Genomic DNA, 20021 nt, shown 5'->3' with positions numbered 1-20021 from the left:
TGTTTTTCTTCAGGTTGTTGAATAAAAGATGCTCCCAATTCTAGCTGAAAGAGTCTATAGAAATGCCCTTGAATCAGGGGAGGGTTGCCGCCCAAACTCATAAGCCCAACTCAGAAGATTACTTAGCCCATCCGTACACAATTACTTTCAATGTGCGCGTAATGTGTATTATTTTTTTGTAGTACCAATACAGAATGTGATATCAAATGGACTTCCCTTACAACATATATTATTCTACTATATCCCGACCATGGTCTTAGCAATATCTCACACTAGTCTCATACTTGTCCCTAAGGAGTACATGCTAAAGTGATTGATCGAAGCAAATTTTCCTAATACAGTTTAAGGTCTATGAGGGCATCACGGGTCACCTACTTATTAGCCTCGCACAGTAGCAAAAGAGAACAGGGATTATCTTTTTCCACATGAGTAGGTGTTTTGGTCACTAATATAACATGTGTGGCATGAATCACACGTCGTGGTGGATCACATCAAATGTACGTCAAAATCCACACCATGCAAGTTATAGTCTTTCTGCAGCCATGCAACCGGTTGCCATCTAGCGCCCTACAGTCACATCCATGTACCAACCTAAACATCCTTGGCTACTTGCAGGCTACATGATACTTGGGATGTCAATTTGAATAGATAATGTCAATTCCCTTATGAAATCTCATCTCGAACATTTGGTCGAGACAATAAATGCACCATATGTATATCTCATCCTCCAATATCATAGATATTGAGCAAAACTTGTACGAGTAATGAGCTTTAACATGCCGACAAATTAATGATAATCTCAGCTGTGTGTGAATTAAAATGTACAAACAATCCATCATAACAGAAAATAACATCTATATTTCATTATAACAGTGTACCATGATCCTCTAAACTCACAGGATCTTGAGGCCCATAGTTCTTACATGAGTCTGATGGCCTTGACAATTACCTTAGTCAAGGGATCTGCTACCATTTTAGCTGTAATAATATGAGTTAACACCACATGTTCATATGCAATAATGTCTCAAATATAATGATATCTAACGTCAATATGTTTTAACTTTATGTGGTCTTTTGGGTCTTTAACCGATGTACAAAATAGGCTCATTACCAGTTGCAACAATATCCAAGTTACTTAGGAATCTTCTCAACCATGTGGCTGTTTGTACTGCTCTACTACAAGCAATGTATTCATACTCCAAAATGGAGAGAGCGACACATGACTACTTCTTGCTACACCATGAGACTGCATCGCCTCTTAACAAGAAGACATAACCTGAAGTCGATTTGCGCTGATCTAGGTATGCTACCCATTCAACAATACTATATCCCCGTAACCGTAAATTAGTTCATTGGAAACCTAGCATCTGACTCGAGGTGCTTCGAATATATCGAAAAATCATCTTCACTACTTGTCAATGGCCTTGTCCTAGATTACTCTGATACCAGCTAACAAGACCTACTACATAGGCAATATTTGGACACATGCAGAGTATCACGTACATCAAACTACCAACCGCAATTGTATATGGAACATGGGACATTTTGTTCCTCTCAGCTTCTGTTTGCGGCAACATGTTGAGGCTAATAGTATGCTCTTTCTCAACTTGAGTATATATGGGTTTCGAGCCTTGCATACGGAATCGTTCAATAATCCTTAGGACATCTGTTTCTTGTGACATAACAAGAAACCTTTGAGAGCGATCTCGATGTATCTTAATACTGAGTATGTAACTTGCCGCACCCATGTCTTTCATCTAAATTTTGGAAGACAGCCACTCCTTCGTGGCAACAAGTTAATCCAAGTCATTCCCAACTAATAAAATATCGTCAACATACAAAGACAGTATCTGGATGCTTTTCTTATACTTCTTGATGTATACAGAGTGGTTTTATTAAAGCATTTCAAAACCATGTCATTATAGCCCTTATGGAATTTGATATGTCATTGTCTTGATGACTGTTCGAGACAATATATGGACTTCTTGAGCTTGCACACTTTGCGCTCATGACCAAGGGCTACAAAACCTTTAGGTTGCTTCATATAGATTTATTCCATTAAGTTACCATTTATAAAAGCAGTCTTCACATCCATTTTGAAGAGTTATAGATCTATATGTGCGACGATTGCTATGATTAAGCGAATCGAGGTCATTTTCACCACCGAGGACAATGTCTCATCACAATCCACTCCCTTAATTTGGGCGAACCCTTTCGCCACTAAACGGGTTTTATACTTGTCTATAGTTCTATATGTCTTCCTCTTGATTTTTAAGACCCACTTGTTTCCAATTGATATTTTATTATGAAGCATATCCACATGTTCTCAGACTTGATTCTGCTCCATGGAATTAAGCTTGTTTTTCATAAAAGACATCTATTGATCTACTACATGATAATTCGATACCTATTGGAATGAGCCAGGCTTATCAACATCAAGTGAAATGCATGTGAGACCCTCTACTTCGAAGTGCCTACGAGAAACTTCCTACGTTGATTCATTCGAAGTTCGAGCTGCGATTTACTCTCAATAGTCACCTCTAAAATGGATTGTGACTCAATGTGGGTCATTTTCTAATTTCAACATGCGGCTCACTCCCATTATTATTGATAATCATAAGAAAATTCCCACTATTACCCTCAAGTGGAGGAACCATCTCTATGTCTATCGGAGATTCAAGCTCTTCAGACATACGAGATTGCTTCTTGTTAGGGAATTTCATTTTTATAAAATCTACATTGTGATATTTTATTTCTTTCATCTCGCCACCATCATGTTCTTGACAGAACGCATATCCCTTTTAATGCTTAGAATATCTGACAAAAATGCGCTCGCGAAACCGCTTGTCCAATTTTCCTGCTAAGAAGGAATGTGAACGTGTACAGCTGACCCCCAAGGATGTAAATAAAAAAGATCTAGCTTTCTACCTGTCCATAACTCATAAAGGGTATTAGGAATATATTTTGATGGCATTCTGTTTAGGACATACATGGCAGTAAGGAGTGCATCTCCCCAAAATGATATTGGGAGGTTAACATAAGCCACCATAGACCTCACCATGTCCAACAGAGTACGATTCTTTCTTTCTACAATATCATTTTGTTGCGGATTATAAGACATCGAGTCTTGTCTACGGATTCTCTTATCTTCACAAAGCTTCTTAAATTGATCAGATAAGTATTGTCACCGTTAACCAGTTCGAAGAACCTTAATTCTTCTGTCCAACTAATTTTCAACCTCTAGCATAAAACCAGGGATAAAAAAATTGACGATCCAATCCAAAATCTGGCGATCCGGATCAGGAATCGTCGAGGACATTGCAGATTCAACAAAAAAAGGGGATTCGTCCGAGTTCGACAAAAAAATCGTTGAGTCTCTGGTTTTTTGGGCGAGTCTCACCGATTCCTTGCATGAAAAGTGAAAAAATCATGTGATTTTCACTTTTTGTTGTAGTATTGAACCATAGCAGGCTTTGCAAAGCATTATTGCTCACAATAATGCATTAAAACATTGTAAAAATAGTGGATTGGATTCACGGTTTTGAAAAAAAAAATCTGCGTTATAAATTTTGTTGCCATTTGATGAGTTACATGCAAATTAGAGAGTTTTTTTTTTTTATCAAAATCATAGGGTTTTAAAAGATCAAAGTGTTATTGAGAGTATTATAGTCATATTTTTGCTTATCCAACAATTATTTTGCTCGATTTTTGAAGAAATAGAACTCCGGCAACGTTTCTTAGTACGATCCGCCAAAATGATGATATCTACTGAAATTGGGCACCATATTGCGTTATATCTAAGGGTTTTATAAGCTCTTGATGTTCTTCAGGTCCTTGTGTAAGTTATTTTTGTTATTAACCATTTTTTGTTCATCAATTTATGAAGAAATTGTGGCTGATTCACAAAGAACCCTAATTTTCATATAATTTATGCCATTTGATTAATTTTAAGCGAAATAACAAGTATTTGTGATCAAAATCAGATGGGTTTTGAAGTTTTAAGTTATTCAGAGTATTGTAGTTATATTTTTTGTGATTAAGCACCTATTTTGCTCGATTTTTGAAGAAATCGAGCTTCGACAACATCTTCTGAAATTTTTGATTCGCCGAATTGTTGATTTTAGCACAAATTGGGCATCATTTTAAATGATATTAGAGGGTGTTTGAAGCTCATGATGTTCTTCAAATTATCGTGTAAGTTAGATCATCATTTTTTTAAGAAATTGTGATTGATTCATGTGTTCCCGAAGAACCTTAAATTTCGAATCAAAAGTTTTGATTAATATAAGTCGATTCAGATCAACTTGAGGTATTTATTATGATCCTCATTATTTCAATGCGTATATTTATTAGTACCATGATTTATCATTTGGTTTTTTTTATATATGAATTTCTTTATTGAAAATGCTCTGAGTAAAAATAGATCTCCTTGTTCAAAATGCTTTGTGTATGAATTTTCTTGAATCTAGGTATATAATTAAATTTCCTTGATACATCAAATTCATGTATGTTCTTATTTCTCTCAATATAAAAATATATTTTTTCTATTTTCTTGTAATTATAATTATAATTAAATATCCTTAATACATCAAATGTTCTTATTTCTCCTAATATAAGAAAATGTTTTTTTTTCTATTTCTTGTAATTATAATCATATGATCCAATTTTATGTCATAAATGTCTTTTTATCATGCATCAAATATATTTTTATCATGCAATAAAAAATTGTATTTTTAAGTTGTATTGTCAATTTTTTTTATGCACTAAAATGTATCTTCTTAAATCTAGATATGTAATTAAATTTTGTTGATACATCAAGTGATTGTATGTTCTCGTTTCTCTTAGTATAAGAATATATATGTTTTTTTTTTTTTTCTTATAATTATAATCTATGATCCAATTGTATGTCATGAATGTATAATTATTATGCAATAAAAACTTGTATTTTTTAATTTTATCGTTAATATGAAGATATGTGGCGAGTCTACATGTAGTGGCATTATGAATGACTATATCATTGTAAATCTTTTTTTTTATTGATAGTATATCATTGTAAATCTTTTATTTATTTATTCTAGGTTTGGCTGATACAGACTATTTTTATCTATAATGTTGCATAAATAAAATATTTTTGCCAGTAGGAACTAAAATATTTTTGTCAATAGAAGTATTTTGCATGGACAACAGAGATAACTTCATGAACTACCCCTACACATTATCACTACACATGGAGATTATTTTTTATTTTGAATTGTCGGGTTTATTTTTGACCATTTACATCTTAAAGCAGTTGAACCATGGCAAATTCCAGGGAAGACCCTGCATGGCAACATGGGGTCAGATTTGATCCCAACAAAAAAGAGAATTTTATTTGTAATTACTGCAAGAAATTTATTAGTAGTGGGGTATATTGGTTCAAACAACACTTGGCAAAGGTCAAGATAGATGTTTATGTGCGCAATAGTATCCCTGACAATGTAAGAAAGCAAATGACATTCATTCTTAAGGCTACCAAAGGTAAAAAAAATCAGAAACTAGATGATAAATGAGGAGATGACTGGTTTATATTGGCCATCGAGCAAGATGGATCCATAAGAGCAATATAATCATGACTTGGAGATGATCACAAGAACGAGCTTGCACGAAACATACCTGAGGCAAAGTGAGTTCGAAATGCCTCGTGGTTATTGCATGGGCATGTATGGAGGGCCCAGTCCAAGCATGCATGGTGGGCCCAACTAGAGCATGCATGGCGGGCCCAGCTCAAGCATGTATGGCGGGCTCAACTTGAATATGTATGGAGGGGTTGCTGGCAATATGTATCCAGAGGCACTAGACATTGAGGAAATTGTTCCTGACTTATCTAGGAGCACCAGTATTACAGGTCATGGTCGCATAAACTGATTTCTCTCCAAGCCCAAGTCACAACAAATGACCCTCAAAGGCATGTTGAAATATATAAGGAACATGTTGGGCAGATATGTTGGTAAATAGTTCTACGATAAAGGGATCCCCTTTGATGCAGCCAATAACCCATATTTCCCCCTTATAATCATCGCAATTCAGAGAGTTGAGCCTAGGGTAAAACCCTTGACTGCATATGAGTTCAGTGGACCGATCTTGGATGAAGATGTAGAGGAAGTTAGGAAGTGGATTGAAGAATATAAACCTGGTTGGCCAAGAACAGACATTACGCTCATAAGTGATAGTTGATTGAATAAAATTAGCAAGAATGAATATTTTAATTTCTTAGCCTATTTCTCAAAAGATACAGCCTTTCATCTCAGGAACAAATATGGATACAAACTTTTTGGTACTACTATATGATCAGTTTATTACGGACAATACTAGTGCTTGTGTTTCTGCGGGCAGCAAGCTGATGGATAAGAGGAAGCATCTAATGACCTCGTGTGCTGCACATAACATCGATCCTATGGTAGAGGAGATCAACAATATCAAAATTATGAATGAGACTCTAGAGCCAACGAAGTTTGTGTCAATATTTATGTATAGCCACTTTAAAATCTTATTTTTGTTTAGAGAACAATCCAATAAAAAAGAGATAATTAAGCCCGTCATAACCCGCTTTGCGACATATTACTTGGCTTGGACTCCATTCGGGAATATCAAGTTGCATTGAAGAGTGGTCAAAAGATCGTCTCTCGAAGTCCATAAATGGACTAAAAATGGAGGGCATAGTCACATATAAAAGGTTATGATTTCGGTGTTTTAGTGTCGTAGAGATGTTGACAAAAAAGCTACTATGGGCATCATTTATGAAGGTATCGAGATTGTCAAATCAGCTATTAGAGAGAAGTGTAGTTTTGCTAATAAAGTGATCGAGATTATAGAAAGAAATTGGAACACCAAATTGGGCTGCCAAATTCATTATGTAGCTACATATATATTTATATATTTAGAATGTTTAATCTAAAAAATATTTTTAATGTGCTTTCAAATGACATTTCTCTATCTATGTATTTTTTAGGTTACTACTTCAACCCAAATTTTTCTATTTTACACATGAACATCTCAACAAGATTATGGAAGGAGTCAGATATATTATTGCTAGGCTGGAGAGAAGCAATCGAAACCAAGTAGTGACAATACAGGAGGTAATATTTTACATTTGGGTAAGAGCTTCATTGAGTTGTTATATTTGTGAAGAATAACTAATGCACTAAAATGAGATATTTTTGTTTTAGCATTCAATGTATATGGATATTGTATAATCATTTGAAACTAGACTTACAAGGAATTCTCGAACTATGATGGATCCAGGTTAATCCCTAACTAATATTTTGTTATTTCATATATTTAATCTTATGAATTATTATTGCCCTTACAATGCTTTTTGCATTTTAATCCAACTGAATGGTGGGAGATATATGGTATTGATGCACCTCACTAAAGGAAGATAGGAATCAAGATGCTCTCCTAGACATGTTCTGCAACTGGGTGTGAGCGAAATTGGAGTACGTTCCAATGATTGCACACTGCTAGAAAGAATCGACTCGCTTCGGAGAGGCTTCACAAATTAGTCTATGTTAATTACAATTTAAACCTTCGAGAACGACAAATAAGAAGCAAGCTTAAAGACTACAAGCCAATAGACTTAGACATAATATTTATCACAGACACAACAGAACAATAGGTAGCAAAGGAAGGTGAGTCAGTGTTACGACAAATAAGAAGGAAGCTTGAAGACTACAGGCCAATAGACTTAGACATAATATTTATCACAGACACAACAGAACAATAGGTAGCAAAGGAAGATGAGTCAGTGTTGCACAATAGAGCATTCCTTGGGGCTATCGATGAGGAATATCATGAAAAAGGTGATGAGTAGCATGAAAGATAAAGCAATCGACCAATATATCCACAATTCATCAGTTATGTCAGTGGTGTTGCACCTAATGAGGGAGACTGAGAATGGGGTATAAGGGAAAATGAGAGAGATGATAATTCTGATGCCACGCTATCCCAACTAAATTATTCACATACCAAGTCCCAACAACAAGAGAGTAGGGCGAGCACGACAGTGTAGGTGAGTATAAAGAATGGACAAGCTTCAGGGATTTTGGATTAGGAGCGCAACAAATCACTAACACTCAAGGATCTGGGTATAGTCAGATGCCCACTAATTTGGATGATTCATTCTTAGATCGAGTCAATGAATTGTCACGCGAATTCAATCGATGGCACCAGCGTGACCAAGATGAAGAACATCATTGTCTTTCATTTTGGTATTAAGTTGTATTTTACAAATTGTATGTTTTATTGTAGTCCATGTGTAATGATATACTTCATCCATGATAACTCTATGGTTTTCCTTTTGTGTGATGTAAATTTGTAGTTCATACAGGGACAGAACAATCTCAATATTCGTACATTGATGCAAAAAATGAAAGTTCTTAATGGAGTAACCCCATTTCTTATTGGATTCATAAAAGACAACATTTATAATCAATTTTAATAAAAATTTTGGATTTTGTTAAGGATGAGTATGACCGATTCGGTCGATTCCCGATCTGAATCGCTAATTCACTGATCCATATGGGTTTTTAGGGAGCCCAATCCAAGGCACCGATTCGTTTTTTAAACCACTGGATAAAATGGTGAAAGCAATCTATTGCTTGCGATTTATGTGATATTAGGTATACATACCCCTAGCAAGAATAAGCATTGATAAATATGATAAAATAACAGGAACCGTCACAGGTCATAACATTGAATAGACACAAATGTTGAAATGTATTATATCTAGAATACCAGTTTATCTATTTGCTTTATGAATGAGTTTTTTAGTGAATTTTTCAGCTATACATAGTTTACAAATAGACATGTCTATTTTGGATAAAGGCAACAATCCTTCTTTGACTAATCGGATCATCCTATCTTTTCCTATATGGGCAAGTCTAGCATATCACATCATGGAGCTGTGTGTAATAAAAGAGGTAGAAAATGATGAAGATGTCATATAAATAAAAGGAAATGAAAAATTAACATTAACATTATCCAAAATAACTAAGTCATTCATAATCTGGCCACAACAATGAAAACCATATAGAAATGTAAAGGTAACATAATTAAGTATGAAACTAATAAAGCAACCGTCTCTAACTAGACATAGAACTGAAAGCTAACTTTTTATCATTCTGATAGTATAAAGACGTCATGAAGAAGAAGGGTCCGTCCAATTCGAAATAGGAGTTGGTATAACCCCTAGCACATCCTCTGATGCACAATACCCATGAAGATCTTCTGACTCCAACTGGCAAAGTTTGGAGTTCAACAAATCATTCTCGATCCCTTGTTATATACCTTGTCGCTCTTGAATCCACAATCCAACCAGTACATTGTGAATGAGCAATAAGCACCTGAGTGTAAACATTTGCATAGCTAGGGAAATCAGTTCGTACCTTTTTAGGTTCAGAACATTCGCGTGCATAGTGACCCTTTTTTCGCAATTGTAGCAAGTTATTTCAGATTTGTCCCTTGTGTGCCTCCTGCATTTTTGCCTGCCCCCTGCATTTTTGCCTGCCCTTTGTTTCTTCCTCAACTTCTTGCTTACGTTGCTCATCCCTTTGAAGTGCCCCATTCATAAACTTACCTCAAGGTTTATGGCCTCAAGGCTTGCTTGATTGGGCAACTAGAGCGGTTCCAGCTCTAGAAGTTGAGCAGAACTCTGCCTCTATCTCAAAGTGATGGGAAAGCTGGGAAAAAGTTGTTACAACTTCATTGTGTAACATTAGTGACTTGATATTTTTCGAGGATTCTGAAAGAGCAATCCGAGCATCTATTGCTCGTGACGAAGTTTGTTTCCAGCTTCCTCTAAGTCATGTATCATTTGAGACATCTTTCAAACATGGTATTCCATCGACACATTTGGAGGCATTTTGTATGTCTCAAAAACCATAGATAATGCTAGTAACTGAGTAGAGGAAGTGCTAGTATATTTCTATTGAAGGCCATCCCACATGGCCTTCGTTGTTGTGAATCCCTCGAATTCACGAATGAGGTCATCAACTATAAAACGAGTACTACGGTCAGCATTGTTCCATGCGTCATATTCACGGATAAGTTCCTCTACGGCGCCTTGCTCTGGTTTTTGCTTAATGTTAGTTAGGTGTTCAAGAGTATCTTACTTATTTAGAAGGTATTGCATTTTCCTATGCCACATAGGAAAATTGCTCCCATTCAACTTTTTACCTTTAGTGATAAGCCATTTTAAATTCCAGACAAAAAAAATGCATCGATTAATATGGATGTCTGATGGTTTGTTTGATCTATGATGGCACTTAGATTATCAATTTTACGCTTTTTAATTGTCTAGTTATTTGAAAAAAAACATGACCCTTGAAAGTCTTGATATAAAAATTTCACACGACCACATTGAGCTCTTGCTTGTAATCAATACCAAATTTATTTTGTTGGATCTAGTATCTGAAATACCTCATAATTTGCAAGTGGTGCACCTTTCTAGATGTACTCCCACTAAAAAAAACTATATATGCGGCCTTAAAACACCAGCAAAAGGAGTAGGACCTGTCATGCATGGCTTAACGTATGATGCCTATAAAAGCAGGTAGTCATGATTCTCATGGTCTAGGAGGCATCAACTTGCATAGGCCATACATACGGTTGGCAACTCCTTAATGAGTAAGGCCTACATCACTATATGGTCGTTACATAAAGTTACATAGTACACCTGCTCATGGTTTTAATATAACCATCATGTGCACTTTGCAATATTATCGGTTAACCATAACCGAGCCTTAGAAGAAAAAAAAGGCAAAAAAGATAATGCGGGCACAATCAGGAACCCCGTTCCACGATGACTCTGATACCAATGATTAAACAATAGACCTTTGATATTGCCAAAACCAATGGAGGCCTTTCCTCTCAAAGAGGGAGCTGGTGATAGTTCAACCATGACATTCGCATCAATCCTATTCATATGCTTCTCTTTCAATTCTTCGTAGGATATGTTCTGAGATTTACCAAATGCTGGATATGATAAGCCATGGGTGCTCAAATGAGGTCCTTAGTAAGATATAACACACTTGGTAGATTGAGAATTGTTTAGTACACTCACGTTTGAGATATGTGAGAGCCAAGGGGAAGTGGCCATTGAAGAGGATTATGCAGTTCACCAGTGCACCTAATCTGATCCAGTGCCAGTAGCCTAGGGGAAAGATTCCATGAGACCTCAACAGTTGCACTCCAAGAGTTTTTGTGTGACCCATTAGTTACATGCACAAGACTTTCAAACATGGAGTTTCAATAGGATATGGAAGCACTGCACATACCAATGTAATATTTTAAAGAGAATCTCAATTTCTGCTAGCTATCTCCAAGGAATTCATTAACTGATATTGCATTCTCCCCATACATCATAGGTGAGATACAGCAGCCCCATGTCCACCACTTTTGCCCTGGCTCTGTTAATCAAAGTAAAAAGAAGGGTCACATCCATTACTCAAATTTCCATCGGATAATGTATACTATAACCCCCTGGATAATGGTTTTTTCTTCGCCATTTGAATATATTGTACCTTCTCTTATTGATCACCCATTTTGTGAATGAAGTAACAGGAAATAAAGTTATGCAGAATTAGTTTAATTGCAGTGAATTACCTTGTCAGAGAATGAAAGCGCCAAGAACCATTACAACAAGAATTGCAAAGTTCCCAAATTTTGTTTGCTACAATCATGTCCCGACCCACGAACATTTCACCATGAATTTGAATATATCTCCAAAAGAAATCCAATCTATAGCTTTCTAATAATGTAAATTAAAAATATTTAAATAAAATGCTCCTTTCATTGTTTATTTATTTATAATTAAGACAACATATTTTTTTAAATATGGATGGTAGTAAATAATTAATTAGTCAATAATTAATAAAATATTAACCATTAAATATTAAAAACATGAGCTTCTCAAATAAAAGAATTATTTTTTTTAGAATTTAAATCACAAAAAAATAGAAATGCTATTTATTTAATATGTTAAGGTTGAATTCATAAAACAATAGTTAGAATTACATGCATAAACTTTTCACCGTGAATTTGAATACATATCCAAAATAAATCCATTCTATAGCTTTATAATAATGTAAATAAAAAAAAAACATATACAATAAATTTAAAAAGGTTAGATGAATACCTTATTTAAATATTGACTTTGGAGAGAATGAGAGATCGCCCTAATTAGTTAAAGTGTGTGATTCTAAAAGGTTGCAACCTTAAACAATCCAATTAAGGTGCACCTCCAAATTTATCATAACGTGTAATTTTGGTGAAAACCATTCTTAGGATTATCTCAAAATCTATTTTCATATCGAATTAAAAAATTTTAGACTCAAAATATGGTTAAAATCAAGTGGATCTATAAACTATGAAAATCTTGAAAATGGACAATCTAGATAATGTATTGTAAGATGTACTATTTATGGGACTCAAAATCTTTTTTTTTTTTCCATATTCATACATCTCGATGAGATGATCACTTAAGGGTTTTTTCAATATTAAAACAACCCTTTCTGATGGATTTTTGCGGTGCATCTATAATTCTACATTTTAAGGTTGTAACCTTATATTAATGTTTTCCTTAGTTAAATATCTAAGTTAGTAATCTATATGATACAATAAAATATAAAAAAGAAAACAAAGAAAAGAGCAAAGACTCATGTTATTACCTGCATAGAAACCGCAGCTATAAAACAATAGTATATATATATATATATATTATTTATTTCATACGTGCATAATAAATTTTTATTCAGGATAATGAATGTATTGTTTGCTTCTAAAACAACATGATTGTTTCCATTAATTTTCAAATAAAGTATGACTAATTTTAAAATATTCCTAATATTTTGTTATTATAATAAAACAATGAAATATAGACTTAGCATATGGGTGTTGGATATAAGAACAGCATAGATAAACGTATATTTAAAGCTACCGATATGTGTTAACAATTATGATCGAAAAGCATCGACTATCTAATGGAAACACAATTTTTTTAGATAGAAAAACATTTTTTTTTTTTAATCACTGCAACCATAAAAAAAAATACTATTTATGTGAAAAACTCACTAATGTTGTGAAGTAGAGTGAAAATTTGTAATTATTTTCATTGCTTGTAATTTTTATTTATTATTTTTTACTTCAAATAGAACGTCCATAAAATAAGACCATGTGCAAATTAATTTAAAGCAAGTACTTATGAAATTTAAAAACAAAATAATTGCATATCTGGGAAACACAAGGTTTCTCTTACCTTTAAAGATACATGTGTTTCTCGATCTTCATAAAATGGGAAAAACGTCTAAAAAAATACAAACAAATATGATACCAAAAATAAATAAAAATAATTATTATGACTTACCTTCAATATAAACACCTGAAATGCATAAAAAACACCTAAAAAAATACAAACAACAGTAGTTCAATAAATAAATAAAAAGAATTACTACAACTTACCTTCAATATAAATACCTAAAAAATACAAACACGAATAATAATAAATAAAATAAAAGGAATTACTATGACTTGCCTTCAATATGGACTTTGTTAAGATTCATTTAACTTAAAAGTTATTGCAATATCAAAATTTAGATGTAGAAAAATAGGTAACATCATTTCTTTCTCTTCCCACAATTAAGCACACCATAGGTACTAGCATTTCTAACTTCTATAACATTAAAACCTTGACAATACAATTACAAAATTATTTAATATCAAAATTGAAAAGTATCACTATCTATCCTTAATGCATCAATTTTAGGAACGGTAAACAACACAAATAATTTATTTATTTTATATGTGCATAATAAATTTTTACTCAGGATAATGGATGTAATGTTTGCTTCTAAAATGACATGATTTTTTCCATTAATTTTCAAATAAAGTATGATTGTTTTCTAAATATTGATAATATTTTGTTAATACAATAAAACAGTAAAATATAAACTTATCATATGAGTGATGGATATATGAATAGCATAGATAAATTTATATTTAAAGCTACTGCTACGTGTCAACTATTGTGTTTGAAAAGCATTGACTAAGTAATTGAAACACGATTTTTTTAGATAGAAAAAAATAAAAAATATTTTTTTTGTCTCTGCAACAATAAAAAATAATATTTATGTGAAAACTCACTAATGTTTTGAAGCAGAGTAAAATTTGTCATTTTTGTTACTGGTTGTAATTTTTGTTTATTATTATTTTCTTCAAATAGAATGTTCGTAAAATAAGACCATGTACAAATTAATTCAAAGCAAATACTTATAAATTTTATTTAAAATAATAATTGCATACCTTTGGAAAAGCAAGGTTTCTTTTACCTTAGATTAATGTGTTTCTCAATCTTCATAAAATGGGAAGAACACCTAAAAAAAATACAAACAAAGATAATACAAATGACTTACTTTCAATAGAAACACCTAAAAAATACAAAGAACACCTAAAAAAAAAATACAAACAAAGGTAATGTAATAAATGAATAAAAATAATTACTATGACTTACCTTCACTATAAACACCTAAAAACTACAAACAAATATATTAGAAAAAAATAAATAAAATAATTTGGGAAGAACACCTAAAAAAATACAAACAAATATAATGTAAATAATAAATAAAAAGAATTACTACAACTTACCTTCAATATAAATACCTGAAAAATACGATGAACCCCTTAAAAAAAAAATTAAACAAAGGTTATGGAATAAATAAATAAAAATAATTATTGTGACTTACCTTCAATATAAACACATAAAAAATACAAATAAAGATATAAAAAAATAAAACAAAAGGAATTATTATGACTTACGTTCAATATGGACTTTGTTAAGCTTCATTGAACCTGAAAATTATTGCAATAACGAACTTTAGATGTAGAAAAATAGGTACCAACATTTCTTTCTCTTCCCACAATTAAGCACAAATACTAAATGAAATGTCCCCTTAGGGTTTCCTAACATCTCTATTGTTTCTCTCTCCTCCTAATAAAATACTTAAGGAATGGTGGAGATCATCTTTTCTCTACTCTTCACGCACAAATTTAGAAAAATGTTGGATTAAAAAAATTATCCTATTTCTCAATAAGATATAGAAATAATATCTCTCTCTTCTTAAAATCTCTACTTCCTCTCTCTTCTTCAAATCTCTACACAAAATTTTAGTCTCTCTCTGTTTCCCTAAACATGGGAATATGTCCTACAACCTCGATAACATTATGGTCTATTATTATTTGCGCAATATGTGTTCACACCTTAACACTTGCTTAATGATGTAGTATAGATATAATATAAATTTCATTTCTCCTGCAAGTTCCATAAAGTAAGGCTTGTATTTCAACCTGGAACCTTCAACTACACCATGATAATTGCATCAAGTTCCATAAAGTAAGGCTTGTATTTCAACCTGGAACCTTCAACTACACCATGATAATTGCATCAAGCAGATTAAGGCATTAGGGTAATTTAAAATGTGGGAACTTTACCATAGATCAGCATGAAAATGGGCAATATTTGCCAAGGAAAGTTGTTAAAAGTTCCCTAATGAAGTTGAAGACTATGAACTAAAAAAGTAAAAATATTATCATAAAACCAACAGTAGAAATATTTATTAGGAGGCATAGAACAAATATGTCACATGAAAGTAATGGGTGAATCCACTAAAAACAAGAAGCACAAATATAGTGTACTTCATGATGAGATTTTCTTCATCAATGCCTCTCAAAGTGTACTTCATGGTTTCCAAAATCATTAAATATGACAAGTAAAAAATAACACAAAATGAAATATTGATATTAGATAAAAACAATCTTAAGCCGCCTTGCACCATTAAACTTTTGTTACCAAAATTCTTCCCCAAAACCCAATGTGGTCCCATCATAGTTCTCAGCCATTGTTCACCCCCTTCAAAAAAACCCAATTTAAAACACAACCAATACATATATTTGGAAACCTCTTATGCTCAAAGAGGTTATTAAGAACTCTACCAAAAAATCACATTATTATAAGTATAATTCATGCAATATTTGCAAGCCAAAATGACAGTAATGTATTTCTCAACTTTCTTTTAGATGTAGCTAAACAATAGCAACGTACTTCACATGATGTATTCAGATACTATCCAAACAATAATAATTCATTTTCAAGTAATGTATTACTCAGTAATGTATTTCAAAAATAATATATTTCTAGGTACCCAAACGGCCCCTAAGAGTGTGAAAATTGTAGAAGATAATTAAAGAATAGTCATGGAATTATTTGAAAATTGTGTAAGCAAAATGGGCTATATAAAAGATATATGTCAAAAAAGTACTAGATGAACTCCTCTCGCTTACTTTGTTCTTTTTTAAAATCATAATATTTGTCTTAAAATATTAGAAAATATTATCCTCTTAAATTTCCCTTTCTTGAATTCCTACTCTTAAATGCCTTCTTTTTCTTAGAAGTGTGGAATTCTAGGACGTAGTTACAAGATGATCATGAAATAATTTGAAAATTGAATAATCAAAATGGGCAATACAAAAGACATGCCAGAAAAATCGACGGTAAACTCTTAATTTTCCCTTTTTTAAAATCCTAAACTCTTTTTAAAAATATTAGAAAATATTCCTCCCCTCAAATATCTCTCTCTTAAATTCCTTCTCTCGCATGGCTCTTTCCTTGTCTCTAAAGGTTATGTTCATGAAATAATTTGAAATTTGACCAAGCAAAATGGGCAATACAAAAGAAACATGTCGGAAAAAGAGAAGGCAAACTTCTCTCACTTAATATGTAGTAGATAGATATATTATATAAGATACATGGGAAAATATAGAATGAGATCATTTACCTTTGGGACAAGGTGGTCACATTAATCTTGACCATTGTATGTGTAATTTGGTGGCTGCAATTATTCCATTGACCAAGCTCAAATTGTAAAATAATTTTTCTCGAACTTTGTGACACATCCAAGTTATCAAATTTCACATTGGATGGGTGTAAGTAAATGTGATAGGGTCGTTGTGGTAGCATCCTCACAACCACATTATGGTTTCCATCCCTATCAACAACACCACCCCACTAATATCTTCAAAAATCTAACTCCTAATCTACTTAAATAAATTGGTAGGGGCCTATCTTCCCCACTGAATTACCAAAAAAAAAAAGAAGAAGAAGGGTAGGGGCCTACTTTCCCCATTGAATTACCAAAAAAAAAAGAAGAAGAAAGGTAGGGGCCTACTTTATTTCCGCACTGAATTACCAAAAAAAAAGAAGAGGAAGGGTAGGGGCCTACTTTCCCCACTGAATTACTAAAAAGGAAGAAGAAGGTAAATGGTTTCATTATATACCACTAACACCTTCAAAACTCTAACTCTTAATCTACTTAGTGTCAAGACAAGTAATGATTAAAAAATTAAACACAATACAATATGGAGAGAGATTAAACACAATATAATATGGAGAGAAAAGAACAGAGAACAGAGATAACACAAGATTTATGTGGTTCAGGCCGAAGCCTTACGTCCACAGATTCAAAGCCCAATAGCTACATCTTCACTATTTTTTATGTATCTTTACATCAAAAGTATATCTATATATAGAGGACAATCACACAATTAGAAAAGCTAATTATGGTATGATAATACCTAACCTTATCAAGAGATTTATACATGTACATCCATAATGATGTATGTCAACATGAACCGAGATATCTATATCCCAACACTCCCCCTCAAACTCAAAATTATTTGAAACAAAGCAGCTCAAGTTTGAACAATATTAAATTGTAAAAAAATGCTCTCTACTTTCTTCTCTGAAGATCTTCTCTCTTCAAAGGCTTATCGGAAGATCTTATCTCTTAAGAGGCTTCTCTGAAGATCTTCTCTCTTAAGAGGCTTATCTGAAAATTTTCTCTCTTCATAGGCTTCTCGGAAGATCTGTTCTCTTCAGAAGCTTCTCTGAAGATCTTCTATCTTCATAGGCTCTCTGAAGATCTTCTCTCTTCAGCGGTTTCTTTTCTTTCTATAAACTTTCTCTCTTTAAAAAAACTGATATTTTTATCTCTCTCTCTCTTCTTCTTTTGTTTTCTCTGCAAAAGAAAGCTCCTTATATTTTTTCCAATACACCAAGAAGAAATAACAGGCCATCGCAACATCCGGGCTCGAGTAACGAAAAACTCGATCATCACACGAGATGGAGCAACAAAAAACTCCATCCATCTCCTCTCTCTCTACAACTTACATGTTCCCCTTTTTCTCTCTCCTACTCTATCTCTAAAAACACAAACACAGACTCTCTTTAACACAACCTCTCTCTTTCTTCTTCCAGTTAATGGTTTGCTTTCTCAATCTCTGCCTCTCTAAGAGGATCTCGCGGCACAAAACCCGCTGCTTATAAATGGAAAACCAGGAGTAGTTTTCTAACACCATGATGGAAGGGCCTAACGGCATGATGGAAGGCCCCAAGAACCAGAAGCTAACCAATAATGGCAATATGTACGAAGGCGATATGTATGAAGGCGAATTCCATCAAATGAGGAGCTCAGGAGTGGGGTTTATTACTATTATGAAAGTGGGAGATATGAAGGGGATTAGATTGATGGTAAGTATGATGGCTATGGAATTGAGACTTGGGCACAAGGGAGTAGGTACAGAGGTCAGTATAGACAAGGAACAGGAATGAGACATGGATATGGAATTTATAGGTTTTAACATGGAATAGTTATGCAGGTGAACGGTGTAATGGACAGAGCCATGGCTGTGGGGTTTAGTCCTGTGAGGATGGAAGCCGATACGTTAGAAACAGAAAATCATAAACATGAGCGTGAACCAAAAACCTCAGAAACAGGAGCCAGAAACAAATCAATGAGTGTGAATCAAAAATCTTAGAAACAGGAGCCAGAAACAAATCGTGACGTTGCTTTGATACCATATTAGAATTCGTGGGAGCATAGAATTGAGAGAGAACAGAGATAACACAAGATTTACGTGGTTCAGGCCGAAGCCTTATGTCCACTAATCCAAAGCCCAATGGTTACATCTTCATTATTTTTTATGAATCTTTACATTAAAAGTACTTCCATATATAGAGGACAATCACACAATTAGAAAAGATAATTATGGTATGATAATACCTAACTTTATCAAGAGATATATACATGTACATCCATAATGATGTATGTTAATATGAACCTGAAATATCTATATCCCAACACTCCCCCTCAAACTCAACATTATTTGAAACAAAACAGCTCGAGTTTGAACAATACTAAATTGTAAAAAAAAAAATTCACAGGTTACCATGGACTTCCAAGAAACAACCTTTATTGGGCTCTCTACTTTCTTCTCTAAAGATCTTCTCTCTTCAGAGGCTTATCTGAAGATCTTATCTCTTAAGAGGCTTCTCTGAAGATCTTCTCTCTTAAGAGGCTTATCTAAAGATTTTCTCTTTTCATAGGATTCTCTGAAGATCTTTTCTCTTAAGAGGCTTATCTGAAGATCTTCTCTCCTCATAGGCTTCTCTGAAGATCTTATTTCTTCAGAAGTTTCTCTTCTTTCTATAAACTTTCTCTCTCTAAACAAAACTGATATTTTTATCTCTCTCTCTTCTTTTTTTGTTTTCTCTGCAAAAGAAAACTCCTTATATTTTTCCCAATATACCAAGAAGAAATAACAGGACATCGGAACATCCGGGCTCGAATAACGAAAAATTCGATCATCACACGAGATGGAGCAACGAAAAACTCCATCCATCTCCTTTCTCTCTGCAACTTGCAGGTTCATCTTTCTCTCTCTCCTAGTCTCTCTATAAAAACACAAACACAGTCTCTCTCTAACAAGACCTCTCTCTTTCTTCTTCCATTTAATGGTTTGCTTTCTAATCTCTGCCTCTTTAAGAGGATCTCGTGGTACAGAATCAGCTGCTTATAAATGGAAAAATCAGAAGCAGTTTTCTAATACCATGATGGAAGGCCCTAACACCATGATGGAAGGACCGAAGAACCAGAAGC

The sequence above is a fragment of the Amborella trichopoda genome, chromosome 2, assembly GCF_054954075.1.
Source record: "Amborella trichopoda isolate Santa Cruz 75 chromosome 2, AtrichopodaSantaCruz75HAP2 v2.0, whole genome shotgun sequence".
Lineage (NCBI taxonomy): Eukaryota > Viridiplantae > Streptophyta > Magnoliopsida > Amborellales > Amborellaceae > Amborella > Amborella trichopoda.
This window is presented reverse-complemented; position numbering follows the sequence as displayed.